The 25,692-nt window shown below is 41.0% G+C and overlaps 1 long non-coding RNA gene across 1 annotated transcript; it reads right to left on the reverse strand.

The window, feature by feature from the left end:
• Positions 1 to 12,182: 12,182 nt before the first annotated feature.
• LOC144323115 (uncharacterized) lies at positions 12,183 to 13,390 on the reverse strand. Its single transcript, XR_013388651.1, has 2 exons — positions 13,276 to 13,390; positions 12,183 to 12,407 (listed from the first exon to the last, which is right to left on the reverse strand). It is a non-coding gene; the product is annotated as an uncharacterized LOC144323115 (long non-coding RNA).
• Positions 13,391 to 25,692: the final 12,302 nt, after the last annotated feature.

The following is a 25,692-nucleotide window of genomic DNA, read 5'->3' on the forward strand; positions in this document are numbered from 1 at the left end:
CACGTAACTAAAGAGGCCCTCCCAGGCCTTGTGACTTGAGAGGAAGAGAGAAGGCACAGGTATAGCCTAGTAGGACAGTCTAAGAGGCAACAAGCGTTAGGGCTGCAGTGAGGAGGTGGGATCCCAGAAACCAGTCCTGCTCCAGAGCCCATCTACAACTTACAAAGCTACAACCATCACCATAACACCTTCATCCTTTATAAGAATTATAACAACCATGTACTGAGTGTTTACCATGTTTTACCTATTACCTCACTTGATCTTTGCCACAACTCTCTATAGTACTATTGTGCTTTCACCCATGGTACTCAACACACCTCCATTTTACAGGTGAGGAGACAGTGTCAGGGTGGTTAAGGAGTTTCCCCAAGGTCATAGAGACAGTAAATATCAGGAGTAAATTTTGCACAAGTTCTGTTTGCTCCATTCCACCTGCTTAAAGTTGACCATTGCAGGGGATCCCTGGGTGACGCAGCGGTTTAGCGCCTGCCTTTGGCCCAGGGCGCAATCCTGGAGACCCGGGATTGAATCCCACGTCGGGCTCCCGGTGCATGGAGCCTGCTTCTCCCTCTGCCTGTGTCTCTGCCTCTCTCTCTCTCTCTCTCTCTGTGACTATCATAAATAAATAAAAATTAAAAAAAAAAAGTTGACCATTGCCAAGCAAGTCTCCTTGCTCGGCCCAGTCACTAGATTGAGTTAGTTTCTTAAGAAATATTGATATAAGCTGAACACAAGTGAAAAGGAGCAGACTTGTGGAAAGTGGCAACAAGTGGCAGCTGAATGGCAAAAAAGCCTTCATGCCAAGTGCTTCCCAAAGATCTGTTTGAAGGAGGAAGTGAGGGGAGAGATTGCCTGAAGCTTCTGGAAAATAGCATCTTTGTCTTTCTCCCATTTGCAGAGTCATTGTTTCCCTGTCTGTTCAAGGCTGTGAGTGAACAGCTACACCCAGGAGAACTCTATAGCTACAGACCATCGCCAAGGCCTTTACTGAAATCCCCAGGGCCAGGGAGTCACACACCAGTGCACAGCAAGCTTGGCTCTGTGTTCCAGAAACTGGCTGATCCTCTCGACAAAACAGACTCCTTTTGTCCCCTAGTGACCTTACTCAGAATCTTAGAACTTAAGAAATGGAAAGAATCTCAAATGTTACTTGGTTTAATTCCTTTCTTTTTTTCATCACATCCACCCTTCCTTTACCATAGACTTGACTTTTCCAAAGAAAGAAATTCAAAACCAGAGGGAAGAAATGATCTGCTTGAGATTACTGTTACAGAGAAGAAACTGAACTCAAGTTTACTATGGGCTGGGAAATATGCTGATATTTTATAAATAACATCCCATTTAGCTCCATGTCACTTGTCATCAGGGAGAAAGACCATCATCATATGGTTTCACTCATATGTGGAATATAAGAAATAGTGAAAGGGACCATAAGAGAAAAGGGGGAAACTGGGTGGGGAAAAATTAGAGAGGAAGACAAACCATGAGAGACTCCTAATTCTGGGAAACAAACAAAGAGCTGCAGAAGGGGAGATGGGTGGGGGGGATAGGGTAACTGGGTGACAAGCATTAAGGATGGCACATGATGGGATGAGCACTGGGTGTTATACTCTATGTTGGCAAATTGAATTTAACTTAGAAAAAAATCACATTTAAACTTATAAGCACTCATTAAAGTAGGTATTCTTACACCCACTTGATAGATGGAAAAATGTTCACAAGGATAAATAACTCACCACGGTGAAATATACAAACAAAATGCTATTTGAACAGATTAGCCTGAACAATAAAGGCAAGACCTTTTTTCAGAAAACAATATTGGCCCCTAGAGTAGAGCAAGAAGGGTCAGCTTTACTCTGATCATGACACAGTGAAGTCTAAGTCCAGGTGTTTTGATTCCCTTGCATTCTCTTTACCTCTGATACTCTGCCGCTCTTTCTCCCTCTCTAAGTCCAGAGAATGCACAGCAGACATGATGATGGAGACCAAAGTGAGACCACTTCCATGGGCACAGTGGGGACAGAGAACAAACACCAGAATCCAAGAAGGAAGTCCTTTGGGTTGGATATATACCAGAGTGGATGGAAGACATGCCCTAGGGTCAGAAGAGATAAGTGGCATTCCAAAGACTCTGGAATAGTAACAGACAGAGGGAGATATAAAACAAACAACCCTTAACCTACCAACACCATGGTGTCATCTACCCATATCCAACATAGCATCAATGTTTAGAGAAAGAAGGAAATAAAAGGATTTTACAAAGAAAAAAAAAGGGTCTATCTCAAGAACAAGATAGATTTTTCTGCATCTCACAAAATAGAAGTTCAAAGTCAGAGTAAAGTGAGTTATAGGAAAATAAACATAGCATTTTTAGCACTCCTAAGTGACTATGAACATTCATATCTGCTAATTCTCAGGATATTCTTGTGGCTTTAACACAAAACAAATAGTACTGTTCCTACAGTTGGGTTAAACTGATTGTTCCATCACGCTACTAATTTGGAAATGCTCTATAGAAGTCCTGGAAATTATTTGAAACTAGTTTAAAGTAGATTTTAGGTGAAGGAAGGCCTACCTAAAACAGTGTGCTAAATTTCCATTAGAGGGTTTTCCTTCCCACCCTTCTCCCACTACTTGTTATTAGATCTGAGGAGAAAGTGGAAGAGATAGAGGAAAAAGGAAGAGGAGTTCAAGAGTAATTTGTTTTCACCTAAATTGGGTGAGAGGAGTGGGGGGTGGGGAGCATAAAGCAGTGGGAATAAACCTGTCAAAAGAAAAGACAGATTGCACCTCCCTATGCCCCTCAAGAACTGATTCAGTCCAGAAATACTCTCAGAGTCTTTGACCAGGAATACATCTGGTTTTTTTCTGTCATCTTAAGGAAGGCCAATTGCTATGGATACATGAGCCCAATGAAATGAGTTCCCCAGAGAAGGAAATTCTAGAGTTACCCTCATCCCTCAGCACAGCCTACAGATTTCTGTATTAGGTCTTCATAAAACTAAGCATTTTAGGCATATACCTGTGTGATCATTTCATTCATCAGCCTCCCCATTGAAAAATAAGTGACAATATTGCTCACGAAAGTGCTCTCAAAAACTAGCACAGTATGTCACATAGAATGTGTTTCACATCCATTTGATAAATGAATAAATAAATACTATATTTCAGGAATTTGAAATAATCTGGTATTAGCAACTGCACTACACATGAAGTGGAATACTATTACTCAAAAATGGACTTGGCTTAGTTAAAAATTTATATTGCAAACTCTAGGTCAACCATAAAAAAAAATTTTAAGGAAGTATGCTTGCTATGTGAAGGGAGGAGATAAACGGAAATTACATAAAATACTCAATTAAACCAGAAAAGGTGGAAAAATAGGACAGAAAAAGAAAAAGGGCAATGAAGAAAAACAGTTATAAATTTTTTTTTTTAATTTTTATTTATTTACTTATGATAGTCACAGAGAGAGAGAGAGGCAGAGACACAGGCAGAGGGAGAAGCAGGCTCCATGCACCGGGAGCCCGACGTGGGATTCAATCCCGGGTCTCCAGGATTGCGCCCTGGGCCAAAGGCAGGTGCTAAACCGCTGCGCCACCCAGGGATCCCCAGTTATAAATATTATAGATAGTGGTCCGACTGTATCAATAATCACGTTAAATGTGAATAGACTAAATATACCAATTAAATAGACACAGATTATCAGAGGGGATTAAAAAAAAACAAGATCCAACTATATGTTGTATACAATAAACTCATTTTAAATATAAAAATAGACTAAATGCTAGTCTCTCCTGATTTTATATTGTCACACACACACACACATACACGTGTGGGCGTATGCACATATGTACACCTGGTAAAATAGAATTAAGAATGAGTTACTTCCTATTCTCAATATGCTAAATCCTGTATTATTAATCAAAACATTCTCACAAAGGAATTGAGACCTCAAACAATCTCAATCCTTCTGTAAGCGGTTCCCCAAATCTGGAGCAAAAATGAAGGAAGTGCTTAACAAACTTGTTGAAGTCTTTCTCTTACATACACAGCCAGGATTTAACATGCAGTTGAAAATTAGTTACAGTTTCTTAGGACACTGATGAAAGAAAACATGCAAATATAACCCACATGTTAACTTTGATATTTGTCTGCTAAGGCCCTGTCAGGTTATCATTTTACACTTGGCAAATGACAGCCTCTCTTGTTATGTTGCATTAAGAAAACTGAAATTTTGCTTACTTAAATGAAAATAAGGTTGCTTCCACCTCGATGTTATTATTCAATAACCTATTATTCTTAATAATTTGCACATTTTTTTTCTGGAAAAGAAACTGAGATTCTATTTTCTGAATCAAATTATCTACTAACTGAAATAAATTTAAACAAGAAAATGCCAGGGGGAGCATATAAGCATTTTAAATTCACCCAACAAATACCATATGATTAATAATTTGTCAGTCAATTTCTTGTTAAGCTAGCTAAGCTTTGGTCTTTGCAGTTGTACTCTAATTATATGAAGCAATTATAAAAACCCTACATGAGAATAACAACTTTTTTTTAAGATTTTATTCATTTATTCATGAGAGACCCAGAGAGAGAAGCAGAGACACAGGCAGAGGGAGAAGCAGGCTCCATGCAGGGAGCCTGATGTGGGACTCGATCCCAGGCCTCCAGGATCACACCCTGAACTGAAGGCAGACGCTCAACTGCTGAGCCACCCAGGGATCCCCAAGAATAATAACTCTTTACTGCAAAATCTGCAAATGCAATTCACATGTCATATCTGTCCACCTGTGTTTTCTTGCATCTACAGGTTTCGTTTGTTTGTTTAATTAATTAATTGCCAACATGTTCAAAATGAGAAATTTCACATATGTGCTCTGCTTCCAGACTTCTCTTGAAAAAAATAGATCTGTTAAATGCAGACTTACAATTCAACACGGCAACAATTAACTGGGCTAATGATAACTGCTCCCTCTGGATAAGTCATGAACTACCCAGTTTGCCATAGTTACCACCGTTCCCTATTGCTTCCTTGAGACTGAGACCTAGTGCAGTTGCCATCCATCATTATGCTGTTGATGTTGTTTTTCCTGTAGTAAAGAACTATTTCTCCGTATTCCTGTTTCTATCAAAAGTGGGAAGAGATTATGAGGACATCAAGAGCATTATAGTATCTGCTTTAATCATGCACATTCACTGGCCGGTCCATGTAAACATTTGAATTTGCAACCTACATCCTATAAAACAGTGCAGAATAGTTCTAAGCTCTGTAAGTCAACAGGTATAGAGCAGCAACAAGGTAGGGTTCACGGAGCTTCATTCATGTAAGAAGAGTGATCAAGAAGATGGCACTCCACGTTGGGAGAATGTAAAGGGACTTAGTATTGCTAAACATCTTCTGAAAACCAAGATCCTCCAGAACTCTCTTTGTATGAGCTTCCTGGGATGGCTCTAACAAAATACCACAGATTTGGTGGCTTGAACAACAGAAATCTATTTTCTCTCCGTTCTGGAGGCCTGAAGTCCAAAGCCAGGCCCCAGCAGAGGTGGTTTCTCCTGAGGCCCCTTTCTTTGGTTTGTAGATGGCCACCCTCTTGATGCCCCTCATATGGCCACCCCTCTGTTCATGCATGCATCCCTGTCTCTCTCTTTGGATGTCCTGATCTCCTCTTACAAGAACACTAGTCAGACTCGGCCTCATTTTCACTTAATTACCTCTTCAAAGGCCTTATCTCCAAATACAGTCACATTCTGAGGTACTGGGATGAGGACTTCAATATACGAATTGGAGGGGGGGATACAATTTAGTCCATAACAGTCCCTCACTTAGTCTTTGAAGCTAGCATAATCTTTATCTCATCAAATATTTCTCTTCTCCCTCCTCCTCCTCTTCCTTTTCATCTACTCTCTCTCTCTCTCTCCTGTCCTCCTCTTTCCCTCCCCTTTTCTCTCCTCTCTCTCTTCCTCTCCTCTCTCTGCTTCCAGATTTAAATTATACATATGTTAGAATGTTTACTACAATCCCAGGATCCATGGATAGTCTGCTCTGTTTTATTTTCAACTTTTTCTCGTTGTGTTTCAATCTGGGTAATTTCTATAGACCTAACTTTAAGTTCAATAATTCTTTTTTCAACTGTATCAAATCCACTAATGAGTTTGACAAATGCATTCTTCATCTCTGCTATTGTGTTTTACATTTCTAGCACTTTTATTTGATATTTTTTATAGTTTCCATCTTCCTGCTGAAATTATCCATGTGATCTTGCATGCTGTCTGCCTTTTCTATGAAAGCCTTTAAATATTATTTATACTTATTTTAAATCTCTTTCCAGTGATTCCAATATCTGTGTCATATTTGAGCCTGGATCTGATTGATGCTGTATTATTTTTTCTTGCCTTTGCATATGCTTTATAACGTTTTCTGCATCCCTGAGCAAAAGGTGAAAATCTTACATAAATTTGATATCAAAATCTGAAAGAACCATTAAAAAAAAAGAACATTACAGCCATTACTAAACAAAATATAGGAAAAAAATTTTTAAGTATAAAAAGGATAATAAATCATGACTGTATTGGATTTAATCCCTCAGTACAAATGATTTCACATTAGAAAAATGAGCTAACATAAGCTACCACACTAAGAAATTAAAATTAAAAGAGAAAAATCATGTAATTATCTCACTAGTTACAAAAAAAAAAAGCATTTGATAAAGTTCAAAACCCTTCAATGATGTAAAATAACTCTTAATAGAAGAGGAAGAGAAGGAAACTTTTTAAAATTATTTTTAAATAATTTTTAAATGCATACATAATATATATATACATTTAAACATACATGTATGATATATGTATATATACATATATATAAAATATCATTCTTAAGAGTGAAATGTTGAATTTATTCCCTTTGTGATTAAAAATACCTACTATCACCAATTTTATTCACTGATGTACTTGAAGGTCCTAGACAGTATAGAAATAAAAAACATAAAGATCAGAAAAAAAGAGGGATGCCTGGGTGGCTCAGTTGGTTGAGTGTCCACTTCTTGATTTCAGCTCAGGTCATGATCTCGGGGTCCTAGAACTGAGCCCCAAGTTGGGCTCTGCACTCAGCAGAGAGTCTGATTGAAGATTTTCTTCCCTCCCCCTGCTTGTGCTCTCTCATTTTCTCTTACTAAAATAAATAAATAGGGATGCCTGGGTGGATCAGCAGCTGAATGTCTGCCTTTGGTTCAGGTTGTGATCTGGGTCCTGGGATAGAGTCCCACATCGGGCTCCCTGCAAGGAGCCTGCTTCTCCCTCTGCCTATGTCTCTGCCTCCCTCTCTCTGTGTGTGTCTCTCATGAATAAATAAATAAAATATTTAAAAATAAATAAATAAATCTTCTTTAAAAAGATTAGAAAAAAGAAAACTGTTTTTCAGATACATAATTAGAAGTCAGTTTATCAAGGTTGTTTGAAACAAAATTAAAGTATAAAAACTTGCATTTTTATATTCCAGCATGAATTATTTTAAAAATTAAAATCTTAAAATACCATTTATAAAACATATGGATTATTTGGAATAAATTTAACAAAATAATGAAAGATCTCTATGGAGAAAATAATAAAATTGCTTTTAAAGAGATTTTAGTGCAAATAAATAGAAAGGTAGAGTATATTTAAAGACTGGAAAACTCAATGTTACAGAAATGTCCATTCTTCCCAAGTTGATCTATAGATTCAATAGAATAAATCTCAACAGTTTACTGACCAAGACATACATGAAGAAGAAGAAAACTGGGAGTCTTCTTTCTACTAATTATTAAAACTTATCATAAAGCTACAATGATTAAAAAGCATGATATAGGCTTTGAAATAGAAAAATAGATTAATCAAACAAAATAGAGAACTCAGAAATTGAACAACCCATTTGGACAAATGATGTATAGTTGAGTTGGCACTGAAAATCAATAGTAAAAGGCTGAAATTTCAAAATTCTGTGATGGAACAAATTGGATATTCATTTGGAAAATAAAATAAAATTTATCTTTACCTATGCTTATATGAAAATTAAGTATGGGTACTTAATCCTAAACACCTATATGTGAAAGCAAAAAATAAGACTTTAGATTTCCTTGGTGTAGAAGGATTTTTTAAGCAAACTACAAAAAGCAATCTCTATAATGAAAAAGATAGATAAATCTGACTATACTAAAATTAAGAACTTATGTCCATTAAAAAGTCACCATAAACATGGCAAGAAGAGAAGCTCAGATAGGGAGAAAACATTTGCAGTTCATGTACCTAAAAAAATGACTTCAATCCAGACTACAAAACAATTTCTGCAAATTGCAGAAGGGAACAAGGCATGGAGGGACAGAGGGACAAAGGGAAGAGGGGAAAAAAAAAGGAAAAAGAAAAAGAAAAAAATAAGGGCAGCCCCGGTGGCTCAACGGGTTAGTGCCGCCTGCAGCCCAGGGTGTGATCCTGGAGACCCAGGATCAAGTCCCACATTGGGCTCCCCGCATGGAGCCTGCTTCTCCCTTTGCCTGTGTCTCTGCCTCTCTCCCTGTGTCTCTCATGAATAAGTAAATAAAATCTTTAAAAAAACAAAAGAAAAAATGGGCAAAAGACCTTAACTTCAAACAAGTAAATGTTAATAGTCAATAGCATAGGAGAATGTGCTCAGCCTTAGTAGTAATCAAAGAAATGCAGATTAAAAGTACCATGAGCTATCATTATATTTACACCAGATTTGAGAAAATTATAAATTTGACAATACAAAAGTGTTGGTGAGGATGTGGATGCACATTTCATCTGCCACTGGTGGAATTATATATTGTTCAACTATTTCAGAAAACATTTAGCAATACCTAAAATAGTCAAATATGTGAATTCATTATAACCAAATGTACAAGTTGTTCATAGCAGCATTGCCTAAAACTGGACACAACTCAAATGTACACCCACAGTAGGATGGAAAAAATAAACTGTGGTATATTCTTAAAGTAAAATAATAAGCCACAAAAATACTGAGTAAACATCAATAACACGCATCAGTGAATCTCACAGATAAGGGGGAAAAGTAAGACAAAATAGAACTGGGGGGGGGAAGTTAGTGACAAAAAGGATATTTACAGCATGATTCCGTTTTTCAAAAGGAAAAAGAAATGCAATGTAATTTTATGATGCATATATTAGTGATAACACCATATAGTATACAAAGGAAATTATTTTCACACTAGAAGAGTAGTTATGTTCACAAGGTAGAGAGGGGGCTATGGAAAAAGGGAGCATAATGGAAGTTCCCAGAAAACTAGCAATGTTTTATTTCATAACGTAGGTGGAGGAGTCAAGGGTATTTGACTTTTTACTTTATTATTATTATTATTATTATTATTATTATTTTAATTGACACATTTAATCAGTCATTTGAACGTATAACAATTTTTTTAAGATCAAGTTATTGTCTTCAGTAATCCTTAACTATCTATAGAAGTCAGAGAGGTAAAAAGTCTGCAGGGAGGAAGTTGTTAGATATATTAAGATATGTGCTATATAGCACAGAGCATATCCATTTGGCTATACTATGCAGTAATTTAAAAGAATAAAGTAGATCTAATTGAACTCATATGGATATGTATCCAAAATATAAAGTGAAAATAAGTTGAGGACGCCTGGGTGGCTCAGTCAATGAAACATCTGCCTTTGGTTCAAGTCACGATCCCAGAGTCCTGAGATCAAGCCCATGTCAGGCTCCCTGCTTAGCGAGAAGTCTGCTTCTCCTTCTCTTCCTGCCCTCCTACTTCTGCTTGTGCTTTCTCTCTCTCAAAATAATAATAACAAAATCTTTAAAAAAAGAAAAGAAAAGAACAAGTTGTAAAAATTATATTTAGGCAAATAATTTAAATCCCCAAAAACATAAATTCATAGCTATAATCTTTTACATACACATACAGATTTGTAAATTTATAGCATAAGTTCAGAAAAACAAAACAAAAACACCAACCTGGTGATAGTTAAGTCCACTGAAGGAACTGACATAGGGTAGAGGTAATGTGGGGTGGGGCAAATGTAAAGAATTCTAGAGAGATGTTACCTAACAATTATTTCTTGCCTTTTATAAGGGCTGTAGTCCTATAGCAATGGTTTCCTTTGTTGAAAGTCTAGGACTTCCACACTTGCTGTTGGAGGATTAACGATTATGGGAAATGTCTTCCCTCTGTAGACAGCTGAAAGAAGTCAAACTACAGATATTAAGCAATGGTATTCAGACATTGGACAACAGATAGCATAGAACTGTGCTAGGAGAGACAAAGGGAACAAAGGAGGTAAAAACCCTGAAATTATCCCAGATTACAGCATAAAACAAAAATGACTAATTGGACTTCATCAAATTGAAAGTGTTTGATCTTTCAAACAGACAATTAAGAAAACAAAAAGGACAAACCACAAAATGGAAGAAAATATTTGCAAAATATGTATCTGATGAAGGACCTGTATCTGGAACATGTTTAAAAATATGGCTCAGTAGTAAAAAGATCAAGAACTTGATTTTTTAAATAAGGAAAAGATCTTATCCAATATTTCACCAAAGAAGGTATATGGATGGCAAACAGCCACATAAAAACATTCTCAGTGGCATTAGTCATTAGAGAAATGCAAACTAAAACCACAATCAGACACCACTCTACATTCCCTAGAATTAAAAAGACTGACAAGACCCAGAGTGAATGAAAATGTGCAGTAACCGAAACTCTCACACACTGCTGGTGGGAACGCAAAGTTGTACAGCCGTTTTGGAAACTACTTTGGCATATACTTCCCTCTCTACCTAGCAAGTCTACTCTTAGTTAGTTGCCCAAGAGAAATGAAAACATTGTTCCCTATGCTGTTTTAGCATGTAAGTGTTCACAGCTACTTGATGTAGAATAGTCAACAACCTCAAATAAATCAACTGGTAAATGGATGAGCACATTATAGTAGATCTCCACCGTGGAACACTACTCAGCAATAAAAAAAAAAAAATTAATGGTACATGTAACAACGTGCATGAATCTTAAAAGCAATTTGCTAAATGAAAGAAACCAAAACAAATAATCTAGTCGGGCAGAAAAGGGATGAGTTCCCTTCCCCCACCTTTTGTTCTGTTCAGGCCCTCAGTGAATTGGGTGGTGCCCAGCCCCGTCAGCAAAGGCAATATGCTTTGGTGAATCCAACTCAAATGTCAGTCTTATTTAGAAACACCATCCCAGACACACCCAGGAATGACAGCCGGCCAAGTATCTACACATCCCATTACCCAATCTGGTTGACATAGGAACTTAACTATCACAGCTTCCCTAAACCCTCCAACCCATTTATCTGAGTTAGAAACCCTTCTCTTAATCACCCACTGCACCCTGAGAATATCACCATCATGACAAGTAAAACAAGTAAATCTTGGCTGAACCACCCAGATTTTCTGACATCCCTCCTCCCAGTTTCTCTGTTGCAGAAGCCCCTCATGCTTCCGTTCCTGAGGTTAATTCTGCTCCTCCAGCATCAGTATATCCCAGGCCTCTCCCAGCTTTGTAAAGTTCAAGGCCTGCCATGTGTTACAGTCTCAGCCATTCCCTTCCTCCTTCGCTGCCGGAAAAAGGATCAGAGGAGATTTGGGCCCCAGATGCTGAAAGAGCAAGGAAGGTGGCCTACCACTCTGGCTCAGTTTGCTCTCAATTTCTTTTGTTCTTCAAGTACCTAAAAACAATTTCAGATGCATCTTCCACTTGCATGGGAGGCCAATCTTCTGCCAACACCTGCTAATAGGTCTGGATAAGATATCCATGCCGAGTCCCGTCCTTGGCAACTGACATAATTTTACTTTATAATCATTTTTAAAAAAATGCCCCTTAAGTTACATTATTACAAAACCCTGTCTCCTAACTTCACATTACGACAAGGCCAGCTATCCTCTCCCAGTTCCTGGAACCCTATCTAAGCAAATGAGATAGAGAAAAGAAGATATTGCCACACAGCTAACCCTTAGTACACCTAACCCATGACTCCTTATTTTAATGTCATTCCCAGGAGGCAATGTGAGCACAAGCACCAAGCTAGTTCACAAGTCTTGGTCACACCCAGGGCCCCAAGAAGTATTTGCCACACAGTAGATGCTGAATAAATGAAGAGATGAAAGCTTCCTAGTTGGCTTGAATTGGAAGACTCATAAGAGATAACGATTTATTTATTCCATGCACAGATCCTTAACAAGTCCACGAAAAGACGACTGCAGAAGGGCTTCAGGCCTTCACCATCTCATCTCCTTCAAATATTGCTTGAGGTACCAAGAACGTCCTGATGTTTGGCTACACACCAAATTTGTACTGAAGGCACTGGCTTCAATTTTCATGGTAGGACTTAACTCGTGGATTTGACTGTCAAAGAAAGGGGGGGATAAATGCAGCAGGAATGAGATCTATTCACTAAAAGATGAGGGAACAGGGGAGTGGTTGGTAGAGAGCCACAAAGTTGAGGAAAAAGAACTGATAACTTCCGCTCTCCGTGCCCCCCATTCTCACCACTACCTAGATTTTGAGTTCATTCACCAGAGAATAGCCTGGGTCCTGCCCTTTCCGAGGTCCCAGGCCCAGCATTTAGGAGCACTTCCCTTCCCGGTGCTTGGCCCTCTGGCACACGTACCGACCAGGGCCTCCTGTGGTTCGGTGTCTGTCATCCCCGCCAATGAACACCCGCCAGCCTTCCTCCACACCATATGAATTAAAAGCACATCAGTGAGAAAATTACTGGAAAGAATAAAATTCCATGCCCAATTGGCAGCCTTGTGACTCAGTGGTATCAGCAGCCCATCACCTTTGGCTGTGGGCACCGCGACAGCGACGCTCCCCTGACCACGGCCGCAGCGCCAACGGTGCCTTCATGACCAAGGCCTTCATAACGTAATCGGACCCCCACAGCCCAAGGGCAGGGAACCTAACTCACCCAAATCTAACCCACCTTCCCCTCCCCTCTCCATCCTTCTAGCCTAACTTTCTCCTCAAAATCTCCAGCGTTCAGTGCAATCTCATCCCACAGATCTTCTCTCAGGGAAGATGAGAAGGAAGCACCACCCTCCCTCTGCCCCTCCACCCACCCCCCGGCCCCCGCATCTCTGTTTTTGAAATGACTCCAGGAGTGCCAGATGTACAGAGTTTTCCGGAAGGGTGTTGGAGGAGAGTGCAGTGCACTGAGAGCACCAAGGCTCCCTGATTATGCAAGGAATATGAGAGCCCCTCTATTCATCACCTCGAGGTAGACTATTAAATCTCTGGAAGCCTTCCACATGGTTTAGTAACGGAGATCCATTATGCCCTCCCTCAGGTTCCATTGAATACCAGCAAACAAACATATGGTGAGTAAGTTCTAATGGAATTCCACACCACATGCAGGCTCTGTGCAGAGCTCCGTGTGGGGGGGGCGGGGGGGGAGCTGGCCCCAAGCAGCCTTTGATGGCAGCTTCTCTGAGTGGTTTCTGCAACAGGATTTTCCTGCTTTCACCATGAAGAGATGGGAAGCACTGGGATTTGGTTCCATTTTCTACTAAAGCATTTGGCAAGGAGGGCAAGCACCTTCTTCTGTCCCCATCTCTTAAAGGAGCTTATTAGCTCACCTTGGACAAGTCACTTGGTCCCTCCAAACCTCAGTCTTCTCCCTAAAAGAGCCACAGTCAACACCCATCCTGTTTCACAGGTGTTGCAATAATGAAACACCTCAGTGGACATAACCATGTTTTGGAAAGCGTTTCAGATTTATATAATTACCACGGTCTTCCTCCTGGATTTCCTATCTCCAGCCCATGCCTATAAGCTTCATTTGATACAGGAGCCAACCACACTCTCCTAAGGAAGGTTAAAAATAAAGCAACAAAACTACAGTATTGACTACATTGATACCAAGAGGGAAAGAAAAAAAGATTCCCGACAACTACTCACAGGCTAGCTCTCGGGCCACTTCCTTTTCAGAAGGTATACCTTTAAAAATGAAAACCTATCATCGAAAGAAAGAAAGAGAGAGAGAGAAAGAAAGAAAGGAAGGAAGGAAGGAAGGAAGGAAGGAAGGAAGGAAGGAAGGAAGGAAGGAAGGAAGGAAGGAAGGAAGGAAGGAAGGAAGGAAGGAAGAAAGAAAACCTATCATCTCCCTTTGTCTTGCCTCTCCCCTACTCAAAAAAAAAAAAAAAAAAGTGATTATGGAGTGAGAGCCATACTGATCAACTGAAGAAATTTAGATAAATTTGGCTTTTCATTAACTGCAGCTGTTGTTTCTTTCAGTGCCTTAATGAAATGTATCATTCGAACATGCTGGCTGAGGAGCATTGCTGGAGTCTTCTTTTGCCTCCAATTGTTAATTCTAACAACATGAATTCAATTTCTATAGTTAGCCCTGAAAAAAAAAAAACAAAGAAAAAGTCCCTTCCTCTGCTTTAAGGTTGTTTTTATTGAAAAGTTGTGCTTTCAGATAGTTCTCCCTCAATCTCTCTCTCTCTCACGCACACACTTCCATGCATGTGTGCCACTATCAACAGACTGCTCTTCAGACCCGAATCCAGCTCCTATGCTCTAAAATGACAAATGTAAAACCCAAAGCATCTCACTGCAGCTCCCAGATTCCCAGCCTCATCCCCCACCCATCACCGCTCCCATCCACGCCCTTCCTGAGAACAGTGTCAAATGTGGCCTTCAAATACAAACATGCATAAAAAAATAATAAATAAATAAATAAATAAACAAACAAACAAACAAATACAAACATGCAGAAGGAAGCCCTCCCAAACTCAATGAGATTTCCAGCTCCAGTGCACAAAAGAAAGTTTTGTAGTTCCACATGACTTGCCTATGAACGAGCTGTGAGGTGATAAATGACCTCCACACAATATTGGCTTATTTAAATTAAACCATTATTCATTTATACAGAAGGATGACTCATGATTATCTGGATAGAAAAAAAAATGAAGTAGGAGGAGATAGCCCCAGACCTCACTTCCCGTTAATGCTCTAAGTAATAGGATGCTAGTCCTTATGTGGTTTCTCATTATTCTTAGGACTTTAGTTACCATCTTAATTATTATATTGTTTCTCTTGGAAGAAGATGAGGAATAAACAGACTGTATTTTCTCTTTTCATATCATGATGGATTAAATGTCAAGAATAATTAAATGCCACAAGGTGGTGGCCACCAATTGATGTGGACAGCTTTTCTGAAAACCCACCCAGGAAAGAAGAAAATAGAAACATCCTCGCATCTCTGTGCCTTTCCTGACTTCATTTATGTAGGCGGGAATCCCGACATCTTAAACTAAAATGGAAAAAGAAGAGCTGAGTCCCTGCAAGCTAATAATTATTTTGTGCTTGGAATGAGAGTGTTCAGAAGAACAGACACGGACGTCGTAACATTTTCCAAAGTGGAAGAAGCAGGGGGCTTATTCCTGTGCATTCTGGCAAATGAGATCAACAAAGAATGTGGATCATTTCAGAGGATTTAGAAATAAAACGGGGCTATTTTCAAAAGGTTTCCATTCCGAATTTTTGAGGGAATAAAAGTGGGCAAGGAAGCAAAGAAGATGCTACCGGCTCATTTATCAATAACTGATAAAAAGGCTTTGCTTCTAGTTCTATTCAAGAAGTAACCACAAGCAAAATCACTATCACGTGGCTGAGCAAGAGCTATCGGAAGGAGATGGAACCGAGCAATGCTCTTTGAAACACTGAAATCTTTTATGAAAATCAGGAAGCCAAGGTCAGTACTCTCCTGATGGACTCTGAAGTTCAAGTTCGCTGTGAAGTGCTTATGCCAGTCACTTTGGAGGCATTTTGTTCACTGTGGCGTCCACAGAAAAACATCTTCACAGCACACGTCAGTGATTTTATTCCAGTAAAAAGTTGGCCACTGTGGGAATAGCAAAATCTGTTAGACAAATGATACTCCAGAAAATGTATTATCCTCGCAGGCTCCCAACGTTCAGTGAAGAGAGAACTTATTAGTTTCCATGTGTTTACCGCAAGCATTTCAATTCTCACACCACTGAATGATGGTATCTCCGCAGCGTTATAACCACACACGTCCCATCTCTTGTTTCATTTTCTGGATCTTCTCTCTCCCTGCAGCCCCTTTGTCCTTAATATTAAGACACTGGGTTTCGGTTCTGCACTCCCTTGGTCATCCTCCTCCAATACCAGGTGCTTTGGGTAGCCAGTTACTCACCCACAGGTCACAGATGAAGTCAACAGACAAACCAAAAGCCCTTGCCAAGCCGAACATCCAGGGCCAGACGGGTGCCATCAGCTCTTCCAAGGGAAGCTGGGATAGTGTCCTGAGCTAGGAGGTAGCACCACAGAAACGGAGAACGCAACCCCGTCATCGCAGCTGCAAAGTACACGTCAAGTTCATAAACATCAACATCAAATCTTCTTTTTCTTTTCCTCTGAAGAGCCACCTATTAAACCCTTGACCATGAGATGAGCCCCAGAAGCCCGGAGCTCTGCAGCAACCCTGAAACAGAGCAACACTTCATCGGGATGTGGTTTGTGTCGAAGACTGCTCTGAATGGCTTGGGGTGGGAGCCAGCACTACAGCTCTTCTTAAGGTGTTCGAATTCTTCTTAACGAGTGAAAATATCAGTGAGGATGACAAAACATGAGAGACTCCTAACTCTGGGAAATGAACAAGGAGTAGTGGAGGGGGAGGTGGGCGGGCGGTTGGGGTGACTGGGTGACGGGGACTGAGGGGGACACTCGGCGGGATGAGCACTGGGTGTTATGCTATATGTTGGCAAATTGAACTCCAATAAAAAATTTTTATTTAAATAATTCTTCATTCTCAAGTGAGTGTACAGAACCCCAGAAACTTCAGCGCACAAAAACACATGCGCAGCATAGTAGTTGGGTTCTAAGTGGGGTACATTCCATTTCCTTCCAACGTAATCACCACCTTTCCACCCTTTCTCTGTGCTCTTCCCATCTCTGAATGAGGGTGAGAAGTTAGAACAGGGACCCAAAATGCAGTACCCCAAAATTAGCTCTCACTGTTGTGACATAAACCTGTCGAGAGAACTCTGCCACCATTCCATACCTGGATTAAAATACAACAAATACCATCATGGTGAGCATCCAGTAATGTAGAGAGTTGTTGAATCAGTATGTTGTACACCTGAAACTAATATAACACTATGTTCATTATACTTCAATTTAAAAAAAAAAAAAGGCAGTTGAAACAGGAGAAAGAGCTTGGCCAGAGGCCCAAGGTGCGCCCTGTGACCCTGAGGCTGGCCTTGACTTCCAGGTCGGTGGGATACAATGAACATCTTCTTATAGCCATCTTGTAAGCTTCCTTGCATCAGCTCTCACTACCCGTTTCTCCCTCTCCAATCTTCCCTGTGCTCCGGCTGAGTGGTATTTTAAGGCTCCTACTCAACACTTCAACCGTGAAATGTTTCAGTAGTTGTGTGTCACCTAGGGGTGTCTGACGTGGCACGCTCCAGCCACCGCTGCCTCTGCAACGTCCCCAACACCAGCTTCTGAAATGGCTCCTGGGGCCCCCACCTCCTGGTATTCACACCCTCGTGTACTGCCTCCCGTTGAGGGTGGGCTGGACCTAGTGACTTACTTCCAATGACCAGGACAGGGCAACAGCGATAGGACGCCACTTCTTCGAAGTGACTCAGCTACAAAAGACTGTCTCTCTCTCTCTCTCTCTCTCTCTCTCACTCGCTCAAAGCAAACCGACATGTTGAAAGCTGCCCTGCGGAGAGGCTCACACGCCAAGGAACTGACGATGGCTTCTGGCCAACGCCCAGTGAGGAACTGAGGTGCTCTGTCAAACAGCCTGCAAGGAAGGAGTCCTGCCCATGACCATGAATAAGCTTAGACACGGATCACTGCCCAGCACCAGTGGACACTTTACTGCAGCCCTGTGACAGGCCCCGTAAGCCACAACTGGCTCCTGACTCATAGAAACAGAGGTAATAGATGCTGCTGTCTACGCCGCTAAAGTTGGTTACACACCAAACTAGACAGTGAACACAGAGGCAGAGTAAAAGAATTAAAAAACACATAAATAAATAACAAAACAAATGCCACTAGTTCCTGTGTCTATTACCACACACGACAAAACTGTCATCATGGTATCACTTCGGTGCTTTGCTGGGAAATTCCTACTCAACACTGCTGTCCGTGAGTCCTTAGTCGATCAGTCCGGAAGTAGCTACCTGAATACCTACCGCCGTAGGTATAAAAAGCTTTGTGGCACGAGCTCAGTTTCAGTGCCACAGTTCTAAATCCCGACCACCAAACAAAATTTGCAAAGAAGCCAGCAACCAATCAGACCACGTTCCGGAGGCAGGCACTCCAGCCACCTCGGAGAAGCGGGCCTTCCATCCCCTTTACCAACTCACTCACAAGCAATTGAGAATTTTGCACACTACTACCTACCATCTCAACGAGAATCACGACTCTGAGAACTACAGTGGGGATGAAGAGACGAGGTACGCAATGGATACTTACTGAGTCCCCAACACGTGCCCGGAAGCATGTGCGCACCAAGGACATACTGACCACTTGATGGCCAGGCAGCTTGCCCTAAGGTATTTTGCTACTTATTCCTCACAGTCTTATGAGGCCTGTAGCAGCACCATTTAACCAGTGAAGAAAGGTAAAGAAACTCATGCAAGCCCCCTAAGTAGAAATGGATAAAGCCAGCATTGAAATCCATTGCTCTGCTGTCTCCAAACCAATGCTCTCCCAGGCAATCTCACTGCCCCCTGAGTTAATGAAGGGTGAATGGAGGATCAAGGCCTGTCCTGCTGGCTTCTTGCCTATTGTTAGAAAAATGGAAGGAGACAGTCTTGGATGCCAACCAGGCCCACTTCCCATTCAGTCGAAGGCTGGAGCACTGTCAGTGGGCAGGGGGACCTCCTGCTGGTCTCGATGCTAGCACATGGTCATGTACCGATACTAGACAGACCAACAGGCCCATTTGGCTTCTGAGTACATACTAAAGCCACCTGCAATTCCAAGGACTCCAAAAACAGTGTGAAAAAAATGTTTTGAAAAAGAATTAATTGTTTTAAAAGTGAAAAAACAACAATGTAGTAAGAATTCTGTTAGATTTCTTTACATGGGGAGGGGGACACTAAAATCTTTGAGTGCTGAAGACCTCTAAAATTTTAATCTAATCTGAGAGGGGCTCTTAGAAAGTTCTGCTTTTATGCCCCAAACAGAAGCCACTCATCCAGCCTTTCTGCCCTTAGAAAGAGAAGGCATTATTATCCCCATATAACACAGGTAACTGCAGTACATGGAGGAAAATGGCTTAACCATAATCACTTAGAGGAGGGCCCTCAAGGACCAGAAGCTGACATTTCCTGCTCCCTCCATCACTGTTCTTTGCCCCCTTCCCCCAAGGGTTATGAGGATTAAGTGCTATCAAGAATTGAAAACTGGGAGTGCCATCACCAGGATGGCAAAGGAGGAGATCCCAGGTTCTGTCCCCCAACAATGATCAACACTTAGACAGCTAGCCATGGACAAAAAGCTCTGAGAGAGCTCAAGAGTCCACTCAAAATTCAGCAACAAAATTCAGAACAAAAAACTGGAGAACTACACAAAAAGTGAAGGAACAGCAGTTTCCTTGTGCCAGCATCACTCCATCCCCAAGGCTGGCACGGGTCAGTGCCAGGACGGAACTTCCCAGCTACAAAGAGTTCCCTTCACAAGGAAAGAGGGAGTAGGGTGAGCAACCAGCTTCCCCAGCCTTCCAGGACACTGTACAAAGGATCCACTTTAGTTTCACCCCCTCTAGTGATCAGCAAGGCCGAGACTTATAAAGACAGCTGGAAGAGGATCCCTGGGTGGCTCAGCAGTTTAGTGCCTGCCTATCGGCCCAGGGCGTGGTCCTAGAGTCCTAGGATTGACTCCCACAACAGGCTCCCTGCATGGAGCCTGCTTCTCTCTCTGACTATGTCTCTGACTATGTCTCTGACTATGTCTCTGCCTCTCTCTTTGTCTCTCATAAATAAATAAATAAAATCTTAAAAAAAAAAAAAAAAGACAGTTGGGAAAAGGGAGAAGAGCAAAGGCTACCAGTATCAGCCATGCAGTGGGAGCAACCAAGGTTCCCAGTGACTCACTCTGCAGAGGACCCAGTAGCATCTGCCACTAAGAAACCAACTGCCACATAGCAGCCAGACCTTTTGCAGATAGTACCAGTTTTCACCCCACAGGTATTTCCATCTGCAGATGCCAACCACCTGAGTCCCTCCCTACCTGAGCCCATCCCTGGCCCCAGCAGAGCCTGGGATACCAGCAGCCAACCCAGGCCTCTGTAGTTGCACAAATAAAACACAAGAGCATAGGTGCCCACAGCTGACCCTTATCACCTTCTGTACTCTTGGGGCTAGCCCTTCAACTGTGCACTTACACACCACCAGGCTGGTTGTCATCACTAGCTTCTACTGCCACGTGCACACCACCATAAAAGTGTACACCAACAGCCAGAGCACTTGTAGCTGCTTGTGGGCCTGGATCCAGCCCTCTCTGTGCTCCCTGGCCTGCACAACTAGGCTCACTTGCAGCTAGCTATGCCAGCTGTGCAGCTACACAGTCCTGGCCTGACTCTGCTCACCAGTCTCCACCACCAGGCATGCATGCATGGGGAGACACTGCAATCACCAGAGTGCACATCAACAGCAAAGCCACTGCAGCTACAAGTGTGCCTGCAGATGGCCCAGGCTCTTGCTGCTGACCTTGGCCGCTACCACCACAAGCCTGTCTAAGTACCCGCAGCTGAGTATTGCACATCATTGCCTCTGGCCACCACTGCTGCCTGCCCTGGTCCCTAGTCCACTGGACCAAGAGGTGCCACTGAGAACACCAACAGCCCTTGCAGCCACTGCAGATCCCTGCCACACTTGACGAGGACCTCACAGTTGTTGATGATGTGGACGTCAGTGACCTGAGCCAAAGAGACATCATGATTCCCTGGACTAGAAGCCACCATATGCCTCTGCAGTTGGCACCTTACATCATCATCTCACCTGAGATCATAGCATGCTCTAAAGTGCTACAGATGAATGTTTTTTCCTAAAACAAATTCAGTCCATAAATTAAGGGGGAAAAAAATCAGTGCTTCTCCAAATGCACAGCCACCTATACAAAGCTATAGGAGTCATGAGAAATCAAGAAAACATGATACCACCAAATAAACATAATAAACTTCCAGTAACTGAACACAAAGCAATGGAGAAACATGAATTTCCCTGTGAAGAATTCAAAATAATTGTTCTAAAGATGCTCAAAGAACTACAAGAAAACAGATAAGCAATTTAGTAATATCATGAAAATAATATAAGAGCAAAATGAGTAATTTAACAAAGAGAAAACGTAAAAAAAGAATCAAACAGAAATTATGGAGCTGAAAAATACAATGACTGAACTGAAAAGTTCAACAGAGTTCAGCTCAGTGATCAGTGAAGATCATTCAAAATTATTCAATCAGAAGAGTAAAAAGAAAAATAAATTTTAAAAAAATTAATAATACTTTACCAAGGAAAATTATCCTTCAGAAATGAGGGAGAAATATTTTCCCAAATAAACAAAAGCTGAGAGAGTTCATCACCACTAGACCTGCCTTACATGAAATGCTGAAAGGAGTCATCCAACATGAAATAAAAAGATACTAATGAGTAACATAAAAACATATGAGAATATACAACACACAGGTAAAAAAGTAAGTAGTCAGATTTCAAATATTCTAATATGTAATATGGTGGTATTTTAACAACTTAACTCTAGTATAAAGGTTAAATGATGAAAGTATTAAAAACAGCTATAGCTACAATAAGTTGTTAATGGATATACAATATAAAAAGATTAAATTGTGACATCAAAAACATAAAATGGGTGAGTAAAAGTGTAGAGTTTTTGTGTGTGATTGAAGTTAAGCTGTTATCAGCTTAAAATAAAATGTTACATCAATAAAATGTTTCGAGTTAGCCTTAGGGTAACCACAAACAAAAACCTATATAGTAGATCTAGGCAAGATAGAGAAGGGAACCAAAGTACAGTACTAGGAAAATTATCAGTTTGCAAAGAAAGATAGCAAGAGAGGAACACAAGAATTATAAAACATCCAGAAAATAATTAACAAGATGGCAATAGTAAGCTCTTACCCATTCCTTTAAATGTAAATGGACTAAATTCTCTAATCAAAAGATACAGAATGGCTAAGTGGATAAAAAACAACATACAACAATATGCTACCTACAAAAGACCCACTTCAGCTTCAAGGGGACACACAGGCTCAAAAAGAAGGGATAGAAAGGATATTCCACTCAAATGGAAACAAAAGAGAACAGGGGTTACTATACTTGAATCAAACAAAATACACTTTAAAAATTTTAACAAGAGGGCAGCCCTGGTGGTGCAGCGGTTTAGCGCTGCCTGCAGCCTGGGGTGTGATCCTGGAGACCCTGGATCAAGTCCCACGTCAGGCTCTCTGTATGATGCCTGCTTCTCCCTCTGCCTGTGTCTCTGCCTCTCTCGCGCTCTCTCTGAATAAATAAATCTTTAAAAAAAAATTTTAACAAGAGACAAATAATTATTATATAATTATAAAGAGGTAAATCCACAAGACCCAATGTTGGAGTACTTAAAAATATTTAGAAAATACAGACCTGGATGGACTAATAGACAATAATACAATTAAAGGAGTGACTACAATACCCTACTTTCAACATAGATCATCTATGTAGAAAATCAATAAGGAAACATGAGACTTAAACTAAACGCCACACGAATCTAACAAATATATATAAAACATTCCATAAAGCAATAGCAAAATACACACTCTTCTCAAAGGCATATGAAACTTTCTACAGGACAGATCATATGTTGGGTTACAAAACAATTCTTAAATTTAAGAAGATTGAAGGCAAACCAAGGATCTTTTCTGACCATGATGGTAAGAAACTAGAAATCAATAATAGGGGGAAACCTGGAAAGTTGACAAGTATGTGGAAACTTAACAACAGTCCTGAACAACCAATTGGTAGGTGAGAAAATTAAAAGGGAAATCAAAAAAATCTTGAGGCAAATGAAAATGGAAACACAACATACCAAAATTTAAGGAATGTAGAAAAATAAGTTTTAAGATGGAAGTTTATAGCATTTAATAAATCCCTATATTTTAAAGAAAGGAAGATCACAAATAAACAACATAACTTACACCTAAAGGAATTTGAGGAACAAGAACAAACTAAGCCCATAGTTAGCAGAAGAAAGAAGATAACAAAGGTCAGAGCAAAAAGAAATGAAATAGAGAAAAGACAAATAATAGAAAAGATCAACAAAGCAAAGAGTTGCTTTTTGAAAGGATAAATAAAACTGACGAATCTTTGGCGAGAATTACTTTGAAAAGAAGAGAAAGGGTGCAAATAAATAAATGAAAGAAGAGATAACTGTTGCCACAGAAATACAAAGGATTCTGAGACTACTGAGAACCACTATATGCCAACAAATTGGACAACACAGAAGAAATGGGTAAATTCCTAGAAACATGCAAACTGGCAAGTCTGAGTCATGAAAAAAACAAAAACAAAAATCTGAACAGACCCAAGGAGATGGAATCAATAATCCAAAACCCACGAAAAAAAAGAGAATTCCAGTATCACCAAATGGTTTCACTGGTAAATTCTAACAAATATTTAAAGAAGAATTAAGGCCAACTCCTCTCTAACTCTTCCAAAACAATTGAAGAGGAGCTGTCCATTGCTGGACCGATCAACTGTGGCAAGGGGCTGGAGTGCTATATGTGCTATGTCGTAGACACAGGAAGGTAAGTGCTCTCTCAGCAGCCATGAGGACGGAGCGGAAGAAAATCATTCTAGAAAAATAATACGTGAGTGACAATCCAAATCCTTACAAATAGACGGACAACACTGATAATAGCTGTAAGGCACCTTGGACAAACCATAACATCTGACTCTCCTCACCCTCCATTACCTCTGCGCTCCCTCTCACCCCACATACCTCTGACTCCAAGGGTCCAAGTCTTTCAAGCCATCTAAACAGCAATCCAAAGTTCTCACTGTTAGACCCTACCCGGTTGTACAACCCCATCCAAATGCCAGATTTTTCTTTTCAACCTGGAGTCTTCACGAATCAGTAGGAATCTCATTTACCTTGCTGGGCCCCCACCGCCCACCCCCAGGAACCTTGAAGAAAATCTCAGCGACCAGACCTCAGAGGACAAATGAGAAGTAGAGTCCAGCAATCCTGGTAGAGACAGGAACAGGAAGGTCACTCAGTGTTTGGGATTCCAGCGGACAGCTCCTGCCCTAGTAAGGCCATCTTCATAGGGTCCTTCTCTCATAGTGTCAATGAGATGAATTGGGTCTTCTCCGTGTGTGTCTGTTTTATTAGATATTTCCACTCCTGCTCCTGAAACCACTGCCCATCTTCTGTCCTATTTAAATTCCTGATTAGTTCATCATCCCTTTTTTATCAGAGGCCAGCTCACAGATTGGCTGGAGTCAGATGTTCAACCCTTTAAGTCCAATTAGCTGTGGGTAGAAACAGGGTTATCAACTCCTGCCTCTCCGATGTGCTCTGGGGACTAGTGCCATCAGCATCTCTGGGGAGCCTATTTCTGAAATGCAGATTCTCAGGTTCCACACAGACCCCCTGAATCAAACTACTTATTTCACAAGAACCCCCTGTGTGATTTGTAGGTTCATTGAAGTTTGAGAAGAACAGGCATAGAATATAGCCCCTCAAGTTGGAACTGCCTTGAACAGTACTACATGCTGCCTGCTTGTCCACAGTGCTGGTAACTCAGTCCTTTGTCAAACCACTAACCTCACGGATGACAGCATCGTCTAGTCCGCCTTTTAAGGGATATTTACATCTTTTTATAAGAGACTCTAGAAGAATCACAAAATATGCAAAAGGAAAAGTAAGGATCCATTGGTGACATTTCAGGGACCATGACAGGTAACTGGAGAAGGAAAAATTATTTATTTGTTGTGGGAGAGATTTCAATGGGGGGTGGGGGGAGGAGGGACAGTTCTGTTTTGCTTTATTCTATACCAGAGTCCTTCATCATTTGTTAAAGCTTAACTCAAGAAAGGCTACTTATTCCATTTCCATGTAAAAACGGGCCTGTCAAAGCAAGGGTTTCCAACTTCCACTGCAACCAACCTCTTACCCTGGAACATCGTAGATAACGTCCCACAGAAAGGGATCCTAAGGTTTTCCGTCTAACTACGGGGTTTACACTTGCGGAAACTGAGACCAAAAGAGATGAGGTCATGGAGCTGAGTGAAAGCTTCAGTTGAGACCAGAACCAAGAAATCCTGACTTCTCTAGGAGGGTTCCCTTCACTGAACACAGAGAGCCACCACAGGATGAACACTCCCACACGTGGGGCTCCTGGTGGGAGGACGGGGTGGAGGGGTGGACAGGAGGAAGCACGCTGAAGGAGCTCCTGAGAGAACATGTTTGCTGGCAAGAGGTGGAGACAAACGTTTGTCAAATTTGGGGTAAGGGCCTGGGAGCTAAGGGTCTGCTTCAGACTTAGCCTCTCAGTATATGGACATCACAGGACCTTCCAGAACCTTCTGAAAAGACTTTTAAGGAATCAGCAAGTACGAAACATGAAAACAACTGCCCCCAG

The sequence above is a fragment of the Canis aureus genome, chromosome 11 (assembly GCF_053574225.1).
Source record: "Canis aureus isolate CA01 chromosome 11, VMU_Caureus_v.1.0, whole genome shotgun sequence".
Taxonomy (NCBI): Eukaryota; Metazoa; Chordata; class Mammalia; order Carnivora; family Canidae; genus Canis; species Canis aureus.